This window comes from Macrobrachium nipponense, chromosome 46 (genome assembly GCF_015104395.2).
Source record: "Macrobrachium nipponense isolate FS-2020 chromosome 46, ASM1510439v2, whole genome shotgun sequence".
NCBI classification, from domain to species: Eukaryota; Metazoa; Arthropoda; class Malacostraca; order Decapoda; family Palaemonidae; genus Macrobrachium; species Macrobrachium nipponense.
In genome coordinates, this window is record NC_061106.1 from 13219598 (window position 1) to 13238718 (window position 19121).

The 19121-nt window shown below is 50.9% G+C and overlaps 1 protein-coding gene across 3 annotated transcripts in view; it reads left to right on the forward strand.

Annotated features, from left to right (window-relative positions):
- The first annotated feature begins 2085 nt into the window (after nucleotides 1-2085).
- The window catches only part of LOC135214757 (WD repeat-containing protein 81-like), a 211296-nt gene continuing 194260 nt past the window's right edge, over nucleotides 2086-19121 (forward strand). For all 3 annotated transcript variants that reach the window (XR_010314462.1, XM_064249109.1, XM_064249110.1), the window contains exon 1: nucleotides 2086-2243. The gene's annotated coding sequence lies outside the window, so the exon portion shown is untranslated. The remainder of the gene's footprint in view (nucleotides 2244-19121) is intronic.

Genomic DNA, 19121 nt, shown 5'->3' on the forward strand with positions numbered 1-19121 from the left:
TGAATAACAAATACTCTTGGTAATCTCTTGTGACATCTAATCTGTCCTCTCACTACAGTCCTTCAAACCAAGATTTAAACTTTGGTTAGACGGTCACCACCAAACGTAATTAGACAATTGGTTATCGGGTGTTGATTGTCAGTTGAAGAATTTTCTTGAATGCTGCAGACTAAACATACATTCCACATTTTTATAAGTGACATACAATCACATCTCCGTAAGGGATGGTTTCGTCAGTGCGCTTCACCCTCCTAACACTTATCTCATAGTGAAATTGCGAGGTTTTCCTAACGTCAAATACTTTAATCCTACGTATTCTCAATTTCCTTTCCACAGAGAGAGAGAGAGAGAGAGAGAGAGGGGGGGGGGGGGGGCAACATATGGATTTGGGGTAGGATCTGTAGGTACTCAGAACTTCAGATATTTTTTTTATTTAGGAAACGTATGACCTCTTTGTTAACATTAGCATGTCTTAATTTTCAGCTGTTATTAGAGGACCTTTTAAAGATAGGAGAACACTAGTTATGTCTTTAGCATTACAGATTAGAATAAAATCCACACTTTCTATATCGTAAGCAGGATTTTTTTGTGGATTTAATCAAATTAATCAAACGCAGACAACATACCTTTGAAGTTAATTTGCATACCCACAACGAGCTACGTTATCTGGATTGAATGATGCACATCAGCTTTATATAAATGGCCCCATACATGAATGATTGTCTGTATCGTTCGCAAATACATTGTGTATGGCCTTGTCTGAAATCTGTCACGAACCAGGCTGCTGCACGTCTCTTCTTGAGATGATGTCATGAGACAAAAGCTTTTTTCAAACTGGAATCGGTGCGGAGATCGGTCATACCAAGATGGAATAACATAAGGTGTGTTTACCCAGGGATCCGATCGCTAATTTCCCTCTCTCAGTGACGTCACTGGAGCACATCGACTGGGCGATGCATTTGTCACTCCGCCAGTTGCATTGTTGCAGTTCACGATTATGGGTGTGTATTCCATATATGGGTGCACTAATAGTTCCAGACAGAAAGGGATTTGTTTTTACAGGTTCCCTACAGACCCCAAGGTGTCCAAAGTATGGATTAATGCATGTAAAAGAAGTGATAACATTAATGTTAAGGGTGCCAGGATTTGTTCTGTCCATTTCCGGACAGAAGATTACGAAAGAAATCTTCAACATGAACTGCTACTACAACTTTACCAGAGAAGCTATCACAGATTAAAGAAAACCGCAGTTCCCTCATTAAATTTACCTGTTAAGGACGTCAAGTCAGGTATGGTTCATACTGTCTGGATAGTGTGTGTGTTTGTCGATGACGACAATCGTTCAGCGCAGAGTCGGCTGACGGCTCTGTTTCAATGTATGGGGTCCCTAGCAGTAATGGCAACAAGAATATTGATAATAATCCAGTGGAATTAAGTATTGCGCTGGTGTTCGAAAACCAGTGTAACATATACACTATTATCTGTTTAGTAACAAAAGGTTACTATATTTATCATTGCACATAAAATTTTCTTGCGGTAAATGTAACTAACTTCTAATGAAGGAATCTGCAAGGAAGACCTTTAGCCTGAAACTTGGCAAAAATACAATGGAAAACTTACTCAGTTTTCAAATGGATATCACATAGATATAGAGTGGACCCTTCTATATCGATGGGATATCACGAAAATCCACTGTAATTGTTTTTACATGTGCCGATATTGTTATCCTGACACTGGCGGATCTAGAAATCTTTCAGGGGGCCCCCACTTAGGATGATCACACATATACCTATTTAATATGCTCACACACACGTCCATAAATATCAATATTTATATATATGTATGCACACACCCATATAGTTATTGTATACAGTTGTTATGGAAATCACAAAATAAGCAAATCTATAATAGGTACTATGATTGAAAGAAAACAATGTTCTATCATTCATATCCATGGAGGGGCACGTGACCAGATGTCCACCCCAACTTAAATCCGCCCAGTGTGTCGTGACACATTGTTCATCATACTGTACTCATAATTGTCATTATACATGCGTTACGTAATAAGGAAGGGTGGGGGGAGGCGAAAAATAGAGGGCGTCAATGGAGAACCATAATTTGAACGCCCGGCAAATAAGTGTTTGTTGTCCGTCATCAGCTGATCGGGTTTGTGACACTTGACGTCTTTCTTTGACATGTCTGACTTGCACGAAGCAAAACTTATCGAGGGAGACGCCTGAAGGGTAAGATTTCATTCTAATTCAATTGAAATAAGTATGAAATAAGCATTCGTAATGTATCCGAGAAGGATACGACAAAGCGACGCTCGAGAATGGGAAAATTATGCTTCAGCGAAGCCTTCGCATTGCTAGGCTAGGTAGACATTGCAGAGGGAACCTGGGCTTCATTAGCATATGTTACGCGTACGTGAAGCCATTCGGAGTTTACCTATTCCCATTTTATTAAAAACTGAAGCTCCTAAACAACGTTTTGCCGTTAGTCTTTCCATTCTAGCAAAGCCTATACTTGGTTACCTAGTAGGTAGCTATACCTAGGTAGCAGGCTTGTTCATAGCCTATAGCTAGGTTGTACCATTTTATTAGTAATAGCTAGCCTAGGCTAGTAGATTTGATATAGTCTAGGCTAGTAGTATAGGCTAGGTACAGTTCGTCAGATATTGAATATTTCTGGTTAATCTAAGCAAATTTGGGTAGGTACAGATGTGCAGGTTTCGTTTTTGATGAATCCTTGCATAGCCTAACTTTAGTCGCATACCGTTAATATTCATATCCGGTCCAAACTCCAATTCCATGTGACACATTCTTTAAAAGCGCAAAAAAAAATATGCCAGAAAAACCATTCACACTTGGGCTAATCCCCCCAGGGACCAGGACTAGCACAGCAAAATACAGTTGACCCCCCAATGGCTAGTACTAAACCTGAGCGAAATCTGGAAAAACCTTTGTTGTGTTGGATTGCCGTTCAGACCAGAAATGAAATTTTACCCTTTAGACTAGGCCTAGACTAAGGTAGCACACTGTTATAATTGTGACGGAGTAAGTAGGCGTAGCCGAGGCAAACCTAAGCTATCCATGGCTCAGGTTTGGTCAATACTGTTTAGATTGGGTGCCTAGGCCTATGCATCATTTTCACAATATTTTCTACATATGTAAATCCCCAGTCAGTTATAAAATGAAGTTCTAAAGTCAGCGTGATGCATGTTAGGTCTAGCTTCATTTCACTGGAGAGAGCGAATGTTTATGTGATGATCATAATGCTACAGTGCTAGAATAGGTTACAATGAAGAGAAATATGTTACCTAACTTTGTATTTTTTTGGAAGACCCCAGCCAGCCATTTCGGAAGATTCCAGCCAATCATTTTTGCATGAAAACCATTTTTGTTTTTTCATGCAAAAATGGCTAGGAAATGATAGGGCACTGAAATAACCGACAAATACCAACCTAACATAACCTAGGAGTGTTTACTGGTTACAATTTTGCTGTATTAGCTATGGAGGGGGCCAGGGGGTTGGTATTGTCTTGCCTTATAAGTCACAATTTCATTCATTTTTTTTCTTGGTTATTAAGCGTTGCGCAGGTTATGTGGTGCCTGGAGTCTTCCAAAAAATAGCCCCTAACTTAACCTAAGCTAGGTGGCAGCATCCTATCAAACTGAAAGGCTTTTGATACTTTGGATGCCCCTGTAGCAGTTACAAGTGGTATACAGTGGTCCCCCTGTAGTATTCGCGGGGGTGCGTACCAGACCCCCCCGTGAATAGTTAGTACCCATGAATGTTTGGAACCCCTATTAAAACTTAAAAAAACTAAAAAAAAAAAACCCTTTGTTCCGACACGGCATACAAACCTTCGTCCTTTTACATAGGAAGGTACTAGCGGCAGCTGGATAGGTCGTAAGCTTTCGAACAAGGGGTTCGGTAGTTAACTGCTTGCTCCGACAGGCGCGCGCTCGCGACTGGGAGGTAAACAAACCACTTTGCTTTCGGCCTGCTGGCGTGTGGACGTGTATCATCGCTCTCTGCCCGCTTCATCGTCGTTTGCTTTCGCATGATTGTGTTTTTCTTTCTTTTTCTATGTATCTAGTGAAACTGAATTGTAAGTACAATCATTTCATTGAATTCAATTGTGAATTAAAGGATCTTGGTTCACAACACTCCGATTACCGAGTGCCGGGACTGAAGGGCGTAATTGCGGGAATTCATTTTCCCAGAATGATCCTCGGATTGGGTATGCTCGGTGCCGAGGGCGGGAGCGCTCGCTCCGAGCGTATATTGGGTTGGAAATGTGTAGATGAAAATCGTAAGTAAGTGCTCTTTTCATTTATATTTTTTTGACCTGTATGCCCGTTGCCGAACGAATGCGCTCGACACGGAAACTTATTCAGTATGAAAGTGGAATCGCAAGTACAGTATTCTTTTTCATTTTCATATATTATTGTATTGTAGCAATACTCATTTTGGATCAGTTTCCGAGCTTACCCGGAGATTGATCCTTCCCCCTTTTTATTTTTGAATGAAGTGAAATCGCAAGTGCAGTTCTTTTCATTTTCATTTTTTTTATTGAGATTGCATTGTTGACTGGGATCAATGTTCCGCTATTCACGGAATTGATCCTTCCCCTTTTTTATTTGTATGAAGTGAAATCGCAAGCGCAGTAGTCTTTTCATTTTCATATATTTCTTGATTGCATCAATTCATTATGGATCAAGGTTTCCAGAAACCTTGATCCATAAAGGTAAGGAATGAAACCTTTCACCCTTGCGCTCGGTGCCGAGGGCGCGAATGCGCTCGATCCGAGCCCTTATTCTTTGTGAAGTGAATCGTTTTGCAAGATTGCATTTTCATTTGTTCCTTATTATTGATTGCATCAATATTATTTGGTTCAAGTTCCGCTCAGTCAGGGAATTGATCCTTATGCCTTGTATTCGTGCCGATGGCACGATTGCTCTATGGGCTCTTATTTTGTTGTTGGGTACATGGTACTGTGCGGGGGGTGGGGAACGAGACCCCCCCCCGCTCAGTTCCCACAGATGGCTCTTCCCCCTTAGGGGGGGGGGGGAGGTTATCGGCGTTCTGCTCCGCGCCCGATCCGTCGAGCGCAGGGGAGGGCGCTCGGGTGCCCGATGTACAATTGTATTAGGGGTCTTCCACTCGTTCGGGAGGGATCAAACCCCCGCACGAGGGGATTTCCCCCCCATTAATCGCTACTTACTATTATTTCCGCAGGTGTGCTACTGCCACGAGAGTGGACCTTGGTGAGGTATGGGCGTCCTTCCAATTGCAGAGCGTGCTGGTGTCCAGGGGCTGCGGTTCTATGTCTGGGCCTACTGCGGTCACCCATGGAGTGGTGACCACGCAACCAGGTGACGACGTCCCTCCTCACCTGGTGTACTCGCCTCTACGTGGTACAGTCTGCCTACAGCCGCTGTGCGTGCCGTTCGCCGTACTGAGAGGGGGGCGTGCCGCCGCCGCTCGTGGTTGCCGCGCTGCAGCGACCACACTTCCGCTGCCCTAGAACTCGCCCCTGGACCTGCCGCCGGTACCAGGATGTTGCTGGCTGCTGCTCCACTTCCGGTGTTTCCGGTGCTGCCTGCCGTACCTGCCGATCTGGGCTGACTGTCCATGCAGTTACTGCGCTGGCTGTCCCTGCCGTTGCTGCGCTGGCTGTTCCTGCCGTTGCTGCGCTGGCTGTCCCTACCGATGATGTGCTGGCCGTGCCTGCTGTTCCTGAGATGCCCATACCTGCTGATGTCGTCCCTGTTCGTGGTGGTACTACCCCAGACTTTGGTCTGTCTGTACAGGTGCGTCCGGGCCCTGTGGCTTCGGCTACAGCAGCCCCGGCTCCGCCCTGGATAGCAGATCTTCACGTCTGTCCTGCGGAAGCTGACGAAGAAGAGGAGGAAGGTGTCGTGGTCGTCGTCTTCATCTTCTTCATCGTCGTCGGCCGCCGCCTCTTCCCCTTCGACTTCTAAGGCTTTACAGCCGAGGAAGAAGTGGTCGTCCCTCCTCCCTCCTAAGAAGCTTCCTCGGGAGCTTCTCGGGACCCGTCTCACCTCGGTGGGACGGGAGGGTTCCTTCCGCTGGTCCTCCTGCTCCTTCTTCGAGCGGGGCCCGTCTCTTCTTCCGCAAGGAAGAAGACTACGGGGACCAGAGGGGTACCAGGCTAACACCGGTTTACTTCCTCGCCTGGTGTCAGTGGTTCTGCCACTGCATCAGGGTCCCGTCTCGGCCTCCCGTTCTCAGGGAGGTACCGAGTGTACGGTCGCCTACCAGCGACCGTGCAGCCAGGAACCAGACCTCTGAGTCCGCTCAGCGTCAGGTTCACGGCACGGGCGGAAGACTGGTGACAGCCGCTCATGGCGACTCTCACCAGACCAGCTCTCACTCTCGCGGTGAACAGCTGGCTACCCGGGGGGACGTGACGGTCCACGACCGACACGGACTGAGGCTGGGAAGAGGTCCTCCCGTTTCGCCGGTGCCAGCCACGGCTGGAACCAGCGACGTGACGTGCCGTGAGGACAAGCACGGTCTCACTGCAACAGTGGAGCCTGCAGGTCGCCTGACCGTCGCTCTCACAGAGAGCGATCGGGTACGGCAACCAGCACCAGCTCTTCTGACACTCGAGATCAGTGCCGCTGTGCTCAGTCCAGCCGTTCTCCACAGCGAGACGGTTCGACCAGGCCTGCAGCTCGATCGTCACCACCGCGGGTTGAACGATCGCCTGCAGCCCTCCAAGCCTGCTGGTCCTGCCAGCGAGCGACGAGGGAGCGTCAGGTCTGCCTCTCCCGTACCTTCAACCTCCTCGGGTTACACCGGGAGGAGCGAGGTATTGAGGAGTGATCGTGAGGGGTGCGCCCCTCATGATCCCACCACGACGCCCTACGTGCCAGGCACGGTTCTTGGACCGGCCAGGACGTATGCGCAAGTGGATGGGGAAGACCGAGAGGGCTGTCGCTGTTCCCCCGCCCTTCTTAGAGGAAGGTTTTCTCGGAATATGCTCTTGTGAGAAGGCTTAACGGTCCCACTCTGCAAGATGCTGTGACTTCCGAGATCCAGAGGAACTTTGCCGAGGTTACGGCGCTGATTATCGTCAGCACAATGACCTCGTGGAAGGATCGCCGCTCCCAACCAGCAGAGCCACGTCTCGGCTCGAGTCGTTTTTGGGGCCCGAGAGGGAATCCAATCGACGGTGGGTCTGCCGCGATCGGAGCTTGCCGACTGGGTTGAGCCAGGTAGTCTCTCGTCTCCGGACAAGGAGGCTCTCTCGGTTCTGGACGGTCGAACAAGCTCCTTCACCTCCTCTACTGCGACAGAGGCGTTTCTACGTGTCTTCGGACATCGTATATATATCCCTTCGGTCCTCCTGAGGTGTTTCGACCTCGACGAGGACTGGAATGAGTCGGAGCGGTATCACGCTCTCTCCTGTCAGGTGTCGATCAGCCCCACCAGACGACGTTCACAGTGGCGGCAGACCCTTACCTACAGTGAGAGTTCGTAACCTCCTCTGGGAAACGTTTTCCTCCTGACGATACGTTTTCCCGAATCTGAGAGGCCATCGCCGCAAGGCGATGGCTGCTCCTACTCTTCTCCAACTGCTAGTTCCACTGGGAAGGCGAGCGAGTATCCAATTCCTCCCCCATTCCCTCTCTCCTTACGGCTACGAGGGAAAGGGGAGGGATCCTACAGAGATTTCTCTGTAAGATCCCACGTTAGGGGCTGCGCTACCGGGGGGACCTTCGGGTCCTACCTGACGTAAGCCCCGGTCATTGAGGAGGGATCCTGCCAGCCATTGGGACCCGGTCCAACAGCATGGCGTACGTTCCAGGGGCATCGAAAGGACGTAGCATTGAGACGGAGATCAAGACCATGCTGAGCAAGAGAACTGTAGAAATCGGTACGGATCAGTCACCGGGCTTTACAGCCGACTCTTCCTGGTGGAAAAGTCTACAACAGGCTGGCGCCCAGTGATGAGATCTCTCTTCCCCGAACCGGTTGGTTCGCCAGACCCGGTTCACGATGGAGACGGCACGCTCAGGTGCTCGACTCTATCAGGGAGAACGATTTCATGCTTGCAGTGGACTTGAAGGATGCGGATCTACAAATACCCATTCATCAGTCCTCCAGAAAGTAACCTCCGCTTCATCCTCGACGGGACGTGTACCAGTTCAGGCCACGTTGCTTCGGTCTCTCAACCGCCCCACAGGTGTTCACGCGAGTGTTCACTCTGGTGTCTGCTTGGGCCCATTCGCACGGGATACGTCTGATGAGGTATCTCGACGATTGGTTAGTCCTGGCGAGCTCCCGCTCGCAGTTGCTACAGGACAGGGATCGACTGCTCGAGTTCTGTCGCGATCTGGGGATCGTTCGAACTTCGAAAAGTCCGATCTCGAGCACAAGCAGAGGAGGAAGTACCTGGGTATGCTGATCGACACGGTAGCAGATTCAGGGAGGCAGCCAACCAGTTCCTGTCTCGGCAGGAACAGGTAGCTCAGCAATGGCAATCGTGATCGGACACCTGTCGTCACTCGGGAAGCCGTCCCTAACGGGCGTCTTCACCTGCGGTCTCTTCAGGGAGACCAAAGGAGAGTTGGTCACAGGCGACGGATCCCCCAAGCCTTCCATGGTCACTGACACAGGTAGGTGAGGCAGGACCTAGCCAGGTGACTGGACGACAGGAACCCCTTAAGAGGAGTGCCTCCGGGCACTCTCCCCCCGGACATGCAGCTGCTCTCAGACGCATCGACCGAGGGATGGGGTGCACACCTGGAAGAGTTTGCGGACTTCAGGAGTGTACGAGAACGACAGCACCTTCACATCAATGTACTGGAACTAAAGGCAGCGTTCCTTGCTCTCCAAGAGTTCCAGGACCGCTTGATGGGACACTCAGTTGGTGTTGATGTACGACAACACCACGGTGGTGGCTTACGTCAACAAACAGGGGGGGCCTAGTGTCCTCTCCCGTTTGTATCAGTTGACCTCGGCAGGTGCACGAGTGGCCGAGGCACACTCAATAGAGCTGTCGGCACGCTACATTCCAGGGAAGGTGTAGTAGCAGACACGCTCAGCCGTCGGGATCAGGTGATAAGGACCAGAATGGTCTCTACACCAGGACGTGGCGGAAAGGTCTCTTCGACCTGTGGGGGCGACCAGTCGAGGATCTGTTCGCCATCCGGCACATCAGGAAGCTCCAGGTGTTCTTCTCGGCCGTGCCGGATCCATGGGCAGCTGCAGAGGACGCTCTTCAACACCCGTGGGACAACCTCTTCGCCTATGCCTTTCCCCCGTTCAGCCTGATTCACAAGGTGATCAGTCGAGCACTGGTCATCCCGAATCTAGGATGATCCTGATGGCTTCCAAATGGCCACAGGCCATTTGGTATCCGGACCTGCTGGCTCTTCTCGCAAGAGAAACCGAGAGAGATTCCCATTGGCACAACCTTCTCGGCCAGCCACAACGTCGAGCGGTACCACCGAGCAGTCCAGTCCCTACGTCTTCACGGCTGGCTGTTATCCACCTTCTCTTGCGTACGAGAAGCTTTTTTCGTAGCGCAGCAACAGAGTGGCTGGAAACGTCCGTCAGTCCTCTGCAGCTGTGTACCAGGGGAAGTCGGCCGTCTTCGGTGGTTGGTGTCGTAGACGGGGCCTATCTCTTCTCAGAGCCAATCTTCAGCAGGTAGCGGATTTCCTCGTTTTTTCTTCGCCGAGGAAGCTCCTCTAAGTTCCCACAGTCAAGGATACAGAGCCGCCTTGTCGCTCCTCCTGAAACTGACGGGATTGGACATCTCGAACTCGTTCGAGATCTCCTTGCTTAGGAGCAGCTTCCAAAGGTCTTGCCAACCCAGGGAAATCAAATGACCCTCGTCTTGCTGGACCTGGCATCGGCGAAGAGAGTACGGGGAGCGTCATGCAGATAATTATGTGGATGAGATGCTGCTTTGTCCTGGGAGGACGCTACGGCGCTATCTGAAGAGAACTCGACACCTCGGGCCTGAGTGTCGACGCCTCTCTCCGTTAGCAAAGGGTCAACAAGAAAGAAGTATCAAGAACACTCTTTCGTCCTGGCTGCGTGAGGTCTTCAGGAGGGCGTAGGAGGCTGATGGTAGTGACGAACATCCGTACGTCCCGTCCGAGAACCTCACGAAGTCAGAAGTATTGGCCCCTCGTTGGCGTTTTCGTAAGAACTTCTCTGTGGCGCAGGTATGGAAGGCGGGGGTCTGGTACAACCAGACCACCGGCACTTCCTTATACCTCTTGGATATTGCCCATAGGTCCTTGGATCGGTTTCCTTAGGACCCGTGGTGGCTGCTCAACACGTCGTCTAGCTACCCAGACCCTAGCAGGCTGAACAGCATCGAGTCCTGGTGTGACTGTATGAATAGATAGTGATGAGAAAGTGACTGGCTTCTCTTTCTATCTTTTTCTTCCCCTCTACCTGTGGGTAGAGGGATACGGTCATCACCCTGCTGGATAAGGACGAGATGCCGGTGAGCTATATGACAGAGCCCCATCCTATCCCTTTCACGAGGGATGGGAGCAGAATATCCACCACTTCCTTCTACAAGGGGGGGAAGTGGATGCCTACAAGAGTCAAAACCATGACTTTAACTTTGCTCCTGTACAGGAACAAGTTCTTACATTGCTGGTACGAAGAGATACGCTTGCCTCTCTCTTAGTACTCGGTCCAGAGGTCTGACCATTGATCCTGCGGTGCACACGCCCGATCAATCGGACAGAGGCTTGGATCCCTCCCTCGCTCTTACGACCAGGGAGGCTTCCAAGGTTGGGCGAACACCAGTCTGTTCACAAAGACTCAGATTCCACCCACCAAGAAGTGAGTCTTCCTATTGTAAAAGGACCGAAGGTTTGTATGCCGTGTCGGAACAAATGACAATTTGTCTAAAATTGCATTTTTCCTAACTATACAAACCTGAGGTCCTTTTACACATAGCCCCACCTCATGCCACCCCTCACTCTGCAGTTTTTGCTTGGGCCAAAAGCAAAAGTGATTTGTTTACCTCCCAGTCGCGCGCGCGCGCCTGTCGGACAAGCAGTTAACTACCGAACCCCTTGTTCGAAAGCTTACGACCTATCCAGCTGCCGCTAGTACCTTCCTATTTGTAAAAGGACCTCAGGTTTGTATAGTTAGGAAAAATGCAATTTTAGAACAAATTGTCATATTTTGTTAGTGAAAACTCAAGAAAAACCCACTAAAAATTTTTATACTTGGTTTTTTTAATAATTTTAACACAAAAAGTGCATTTGTTCCGATACGTAATACAAACCATCGGTCCTTTAACAATAGGAAGTAGCTAGCGGCAGCTGGAACGGTCGTAAGCTTCGAACAAGGGGAGAACGGTAGTTAACTGCTTGTCCGACAGTCGCGCGGCACTTTTGCTTTCGGCTGCGGGTGTGAAGGACGTGTTCGTCATCGCTCTCTGCCCGCTTCATCGTCGTATGCTTTGTTTATATTGTGTTTTTCTACTAATGGTTTTTTGTTTGACTTGAAAAATGAAACTGTAAGTACACTGTGGTTTTTCATTTTCAATTACTTAACTTATGAACCAAACATGGAATTATCGCCGTAGATGCGGCGATTTCCTCTCTTTTCATGAATTGAACCCTTGAATTATGTCTCGGTGCCGAGGGCGGGCGCGCTCGCGCCGAGTCATGTATTTTGGCGAAAGTGTGTAATTGAAAATGTAAGTACTCTTTTCATTATATTTTGCCTGTGCGTTCGTTACCGAGATGTGATTGCGCTCGGCACGAGCCCTTTTAATTTTGTATAATAGGAATGCAATGAAAGTGGATTCACATTGCAAAATTCTTTTCATTTTCATTTATTTATTTGCATGAAATTTAATTTGGATCAATTTTCGTTCTTACCCGGGAATTGATCCTTACGTTTTTTTTTTTTTTTTTTTTTATGTGAAAGTGAAATCGCAAGTGCAGTATTCGGTTCATTTTCATATATATTTTATGATAGCATCATATTATTGGATCAAGTTTCCGTTCTTACCCGGGAATTGATCTTTTCCCCTTTAGGTTTTTTATGAAGTGAATCGCAAGGGCAGATTCTGTTTCATTTTCTATTATTACTTTTCACTGCTGTGCGGGGGTAGGGAAGCGAAGGTCTGCCAGGAAGTCGTCGGAAAGCTCTCCCGCGACTCCCTTGGTATCCGATTCTTCGTCCTCCCTTCCTGCCCCCCGCTCACTTCTTCGTTGTATTTTGTATTTGGGTCTTCCTTGCGTTCGGGATGGGCATGTCTTCCCCCGTGCGTGAGGGAACCCCTCTTACTATCTATCTATGTTACCGCAGGTGCTACATCCGTGGGAGACGACCTTGGACAGGTATGGACCACCCGCGGCGGCAGGGCGTGCCTAGCATCCACGGTCTGCTGCAGCGTCTAGCGAGGTCTGGGGCGGGTCTCCACTACTACCACGGCCGCTTATGCTGCTCCCCCCCCTCCTGGTCTACACTCCCCATGCTGTGTCGATGACGCCGTCTGCCGCCTACTATGGGCCGCCGCCGTACCGAGGTGGGGTTGGCCGCCGCCGCCTGTTTTTCTTCGTGTTGCCTGCCCCAGACTTCCGCTGTTCCAGCAGCTCGCCCCCCTGGACCGGCCGCCAGGACCCAGGTTCCGCTGGCTGCCGATGATTGCTACGAGGCGATCGCTGGGCCTGCCGTACCTGCCGCTGATGTGATTCCCGCTGTTGGCTTGGCTGTCCCTTCTGGGTCTACCGCTGCCGCTGTTCCTGCCGCTCCTGAGCTGGTTGCTGTTCCTGTCGCTCCTGGTTCCTGAGCCTGTCCATGCTGGTCCTGCCCACGGTGTGTCTTCCCCAGTCCAGGTCCTTCCGGACAGGTGCAGTCGGGCCGTGTTGCTTCGGCAATAGCCCCGGCTCCGGCCTGGACCTGGAGGAGGACCTGACTGACTGTCCTGCTTTGCTGAGCTGACGAGGAAGAGAAGAAGAGAATCTGTCCATCTTCGTCTTCATCGTCTGCTGCTGCCTCTCCCCTTCGACTTCTAAGGCCCAGAAAGCCGAAGAAGAAGTGCCTTCCCCCCCCCTAAGAAGTCCTCCTTCGGGACTTCTAAGGGCCCGTCCACGGTGGACGGGGGGTCCTTCTGCTGGTCCTCCTGCTCCTTCGGGAGCGGGGCCCGTCTCCCCTTCCGTAAGGAAGAGATAGACGGGGACCAGAGGAGTATCGGTTAGCTCTGGTACTTCCTCGCCTGGTGCTAGCGGCGATGCCGCTACGTCAGGTTCCGGCCTCGGTCTCTCGTTCGTGAGAGATCCCGAGTGTACGTTCTCCCTCGGGAGACCGTGCAGCCAAGTTTCGGCGCCAGAGTTCGCTCGGCGCCAAGACGCGGCACGGAGCAGAAGGCTGGTGAGAGACGCTCAGGTGACTTGCCAGGCCAGCGGCCGCTCTTGCAGCGACCAGCTGGTAACCCTTTTCCCCGGGTTTTCCCCCTAAGAAGGCTCCTTCGGGACCTTCTAAGGGCCCGTCTCGCTCCGGCGATTCGGGGAGCTCTTCTGCTGGTCCCCCTGCTCCCTCGGGAAAACAGGGCCCGTCTTTTCTTCTATCAAGCAAGGAGAAGAAGACGGGGACCAGAGGAGTACCAGCTTCGGCTGGCACTTCCTCGCCTGGTTCTAGCGGTTCTGCCGCTAAACCAGGATCCGCCTCGGCTTCTCGTTAGCGAGAAGTACCGAGTGGACGGTCGCGGGAGACCGTCCAGCCAAAGTCTTGACACCCGAGCTCGCTCGCCGTCAAGACTGAAGCGCGGAGCAGAAGACTGGCGAGTGTCGTGCAGACGACTCTCGCCAGGCAGTGGACGCTCTCGCAGCGACCAGCTGGCTGCTCGGGGTTGACGTGACGGTCGCTGACCAGCCACGAGTTGAGGCGAGGAGGGGCGGGTCCCCGCGGCCGTCGGTACCAGCCACGGCTGGTACCAGCGGCTCGAATCGCCGACGAGGACGCTCGCCGGTCTCTCCGCGACAGCGAGCCTAGCAGGTCACCTGACGCCGCTCCCCATCGGGGGGACCGGGCGGAGACGGTAACCAGCAACAGCTCGCCTGACGCTAGAGATCAGCGTCGACGTTCTTAGCCGAGCCTCTCGCCCCAGGCGAGCGGCAAAGCTAGGCCTGCTGCTCGATCGCCACCGCGGGTGGACGATCAGCAGCAGCCCTCCAAGCACGCTGGGTCCTGCCAGCGAGCTAGGGGGGAGCGTCAGGTCTGCCTCTCCTGTACCTTCAACCTCCTCGGGCTACACCGGGAGGAGCGAGTACCTATGAGGGATCGCGAGAGGTGCGCCGCTCGCGATCCCGTATGACGCCGTATGGACCAGGCACGGTTCTGGAGGACCGACCAGGACATACGCGAAGTAGCTGGAGGCGACCGTCAGGGGTCTGCCGCTGTTCCTCCTTCTGAAGGAGGAGTATCTCGGGATCTGTTCTTGTTGGAGGGACTGGACGGTCCTACTCCGCAAGACGCGGTTACTCCCGAGATACAGAGGAATTTGCAGAAGTCATTAAGCTGATTCGTCAGCATAATGACCTTGCGGAAGGATTGCCGCTCCCACCAGCAGAGCCCAGTCTCTGCTCCGAGTCGTTTTGGGGCCCGAGAGGGGAAACCAAACACGGTGGGGGTCTGCCGCGATCGGAGCTTGCCGATTCTGTCTCGAACCAGAGTCTCTCGTCTCCGGACAAGAAGGCTCTCTCAGTTCTGGCCGATCGATCAAGCAACTTCACCTCCTATACTGCGACAGCGGCGTTTCTACGTGTCTTCGGACACCGTATTTAAATACTCCCTTCGTCCTCCTGAGAGGTTTCGGAGGACGGTATCGGCTCTCTCCTGTCAGGTGTCGATCAGGCCCCACCCAGACGACAGTGGCGGCAGACCTTACCTACAGTGAGAGTTCGTAACCCTCCGCGGGAAAACGTTTTTCTCCTGACGATACGTTTTTCATATTCAACTTACCTGTCAGATATATACATAGCTATAGACTCCGTCGTTCCCGACAGAATTTCAAATTTCGCGGCACTCGCTACAGGGTAGGTCAGGTGATCTACCGCCCTGCTCTGGGTGGCAGGACTAGGAACTATTCCCGTTTTCTAATCAGATTCTCTCTGTCGCCGGCTGTATCAACATTGTTGTTACTTCCTCCTGACTAGAATTCGTTTTTCGCAAAGCTTTTGATCATCTCTCGCTGATATTTGGTGACGTACTTGGATCGTTGTTTGCATTCGCTATCGTGGACTGTTTTTTGGACTTGCTTTTTGGAATTTGTGAATATGTCTGATTCTAGTGTTAGTTTCAGAGTGTGTGTAATGAGGGGCTGTAGGTGAGGATTCCGAAGCTTCGGTAGATCCTCACACTAGTTGTAGGGGGTGTAGAATGGTTGAATGTTCGATTGAGAATACGTGTAACGAGTGTGAGAAACTGAGTGCACAAGAGTGGAAGAATCTAACTTCTTACTTGAAGAAGTTAGAGAAAGATAGAGAGAGGAAGGCGGCTTATAGAACCCGCAAAATGTCTGCCTCTCATGATTTACTATCTAGCTCTGTAGCTTCTTCCTATGATAATCATGACCATTCTGTTTCAGCCCGTTCACAAATTGCTAATCCCTCTAGTTCTGCTTCGGAAATAGCAGAACTTAGAGCTTCCCTTCAGAAAATGCAGGAAAAAGTCGCAGCATTGGTAGGTAAGGAAAGTGAATGTGGTAGTGATATTAGTGTCCCCAGTGTAGTGGAGGGGCGTCTGGTCGTCTCTGCGACGCTCCCAGGCCTAGACCTCTTCCAAGCTCCCTGCCCGGAGGAGAAGGAAAGTCGAAAGCCGTACGGGGGTTGTGGAGAATCCCCAACGATCAGGCGTCCCCTTCGGCAGAATCGATCGTATCGACTGCCAAGGACCGCGTATAGGAAAAGCGTCCTTCGAGAGTGCTTTTCGTCGTCTAGTTCGCCTTCTCCGAGAAGAGGATGGAAGGAGTCGAATCTTTCCCGTCCGCTGAAGAGGAGTATGAAAGAGCATGAGCTCAATTCGAGTCCCGAGCGCTTCTCAGAAGGAGGAGCGCCTTCGGGAATAAAGAAGGCGAGAATACATTCAGACTCTGGGTCTGGAAGGGATCCTAGAGCGCCTTCCAGATCTCCTCTCCTAATTCGGAAGATTCCTCAACCAAGAAAATTTTTGAAGAATATGCAAGAGCATTAGCCTTGTTAGTAGGAACTCGTTATAAGGAGCCTACTCGTAAGAAGGATGATAGGCTTCCTATTAAAAGATCTAAATACCTATCTCCTGCCAGGCGCGACGCATCCTTCAGGGGAGTTGTCGCACAGGCGGCCATCTCTGGGGGGGGCGGTGCGCTAGACAGGAGAGAGGTAAGAAAGGAAGCTACTCCTGTCAAGAGTAGGGAGTCAACCAGAAGCCAGGCTCCGAGTAGGCGCAACGAGCCAGTACAACAGTCAAGATCTTCAATCAAGCGCCAAGAGTTAGCTGAAGAGGAAGATCCTGTTAGGAGTAGAGCACTTGTGAGACGGAAAGCGCCTACCGGAATCAATACTCCTACTAAACAGACGCATGCTAGGGATCAGGAGTATTCGGAACGACGTGCTCCTACCAGACACCAGGAGTTGTCGGGCCTAGATACTCCTCCCAGGCGCCAGGAGTATTCTGAACTAAATACTCCTCCCAGGCGCCAGGAGTATTCCGAAGTTTATACTCCTCCCAGGCGCCAGGAGTATTCCGAAGCTTATACTCCTCCCAGGCGCCAGGAGTATTCGGAACTTAATACTCCTACCACACGCCAGGAGTATTCTAAACAAAATGCGCCTACTAAAAGCCAGGAGTATTCGAGGCGCTCTGCGCCTGCCAAGCGCCAGGAGTATTCCAGGCGCGTTACTCCTCCCAGGCGCCAGGAGTATTCCGAAGCTTATACTCCTCCCAGGCGCCAGGAGTATTCGGAACTTAATACTCCTACCACGCGCCAGGAGTATTCTGACAAAATGCGCCTACTAAAAGCCAGGAGTATTCGAGGCGCTCTGCGCCTGCCAGGCGCCAGGAGTATTCCAAGCACGTTACTCCTCCCAGGCGAGATACTCCTGCTGTACACCAGGCGCATTCCTCGTATGAAGAGCCTGACACTCGTAAGAGAGTAAGAGAAGAGTCAGTAGAAAGAAGAGAGCCTTCTCCTTCCGAGCCTATCAACCCAGAAGATGCCTCGGAGGATGAAATGAAGGAAGGATCTTCTAATTATAAAGTTCTTTCGTCCCTTCTGTTGGAGGAATATGGAGACTCTTTGACGCCAGCTGCTCCCCCTTCTCCACGCTCGCAGTTTTCGAGCACGAAAACACTCAAGTCTTCCTCTTTCCTTAAAATGAAGCCTGCTATTTCTATGAGGAGAGCTCTACAATCTCTGACTCCTGGTTCAAGAAGAAGAAGGAGTTAGGAAGGACGGTCTTTTTGTATGCCTCCCGCTAAACTTACAGGGAGGAGAGGAATTTGGTACGAAACGGGAGAGGATATGGGATTATCTCTGTCCGTTTCAGCTGAATCAGACTTCTCGAGTTTGGTGGATTCGTCGAGAAGGCACGCCTTGAATGCAGCGAAGGTTACATGGGGGCTTTCGGAAACGGACCACCTCATCAAGGGACTTTTTCACACTTTAGAAGTTTTTAACTTCTTAGATTGGTCCCTTGGGGTTTCTGGCCAAGAAATCTCAAGCGGCCTGTCCACGGCTCCTCAAGTCTTCACAGACGTAGATGAAAATGTAGGCAAGGCACTTACATTTGAAAGGGATAAATGTCTCCCTGTACCTGGCGACTGGCTCATCAGAGCCAGGTCTCAAAAGCAGTGGTTTGGAGGACCTGCGAACAACACTGGAATTGACAAAGTCTTTGGGATTGATCGTGAACCTCGAGAAGTCTCAGATGATCCCCAGCCAGAACGTGGTTTATCTGGGGATTCAGATGGATTCTCGGGGTTTTCGAGTTTTTCCATCTCAAGAGAGAATAAAGAAGGCTGTGCCACAGTATCGAACTTTCTAGGAAAGAGCGCATTCAGCGAGGGAATGGCTGAGCCTTCTGGAACCCCTTTCCTCGCTCGAACAGTTCTTTCTCCTAGGAAGATTACATCTTCGACCGCTTCAGTTCTTCCTAAGAAGAAGTTGGAGTTGGAAGACAGGTCAGCTCTCGGACACGTTTCCAATCTCGGAAGAAATAAAACATCATTTGAAGTGGTGGTTGGTTCCATTAAAGGAAAACAAAGGAGTGTCCCTGCAAGTACGGAACCCAAGCCTGACATTGTTTTCAGACGCCTCGGAGGCGGGCTGGGGTGCAACATTGGGACCCAGAGAAGTGTCAGGCACCTGGTCGGCAGAACAGGTGTCATGGCACATAAATTGCAAAGAGCTCTTAGCAATTCACCTGGCGCTAAAGAGCTTCGAACACTTAGTCAGAGGCAAAGTCGTGCAGATAAATTCAGACAATACGACAGCTCTGGCTTATGTCAAGAAGCAAGGAGGGACGCACTCTTTTGCTCTGTACGAGCTGGCACGGGATCTACTGATTTGGGTCGAACCAAAGGAAGGTAATTCTTCTAACAAGGTTTGTTCAAGGGGTAGAGGAAGTGAGAGCGGACAGATTGAGCAGGAGATTCCAGGTCCTTCCCACAGAGGACACATCACTCAGAAGTCTGTCAGAGCCTTTGGCTCCTTTGGGGGAAGCCTCAAATAGATCTTTTCGCCACATTCCTCTCCAAACGGATAGATACATTTTGTGCCCTGGTGGAGGATCCCCGGGCTTATGCAACAGACGCCTTTCTACTGGACTGGTCAGGAATAGACGTTTACGCTTTTCCCCCGTTCAAGATACTGGGGGAAGTAGTCAGAAAATTCGTGGCATCCGAAGGAACCAAGATGACTCTGATCGCTCCGTATTGGCCAGCTCAAATTTGGTTCACAGAGGTGATGGAATGGACAGTGGACTTCCCCAGATCTCTTCCAAACAGAATAGATCTGCTCAAACAACCCCACTTCGAGAGGTACCATCAAAATCTACCCGCTCTTGCTCTGACTGCCTTTCGACTATCGAAAGACTTGTCAGAGCGAGAGGGTTTTC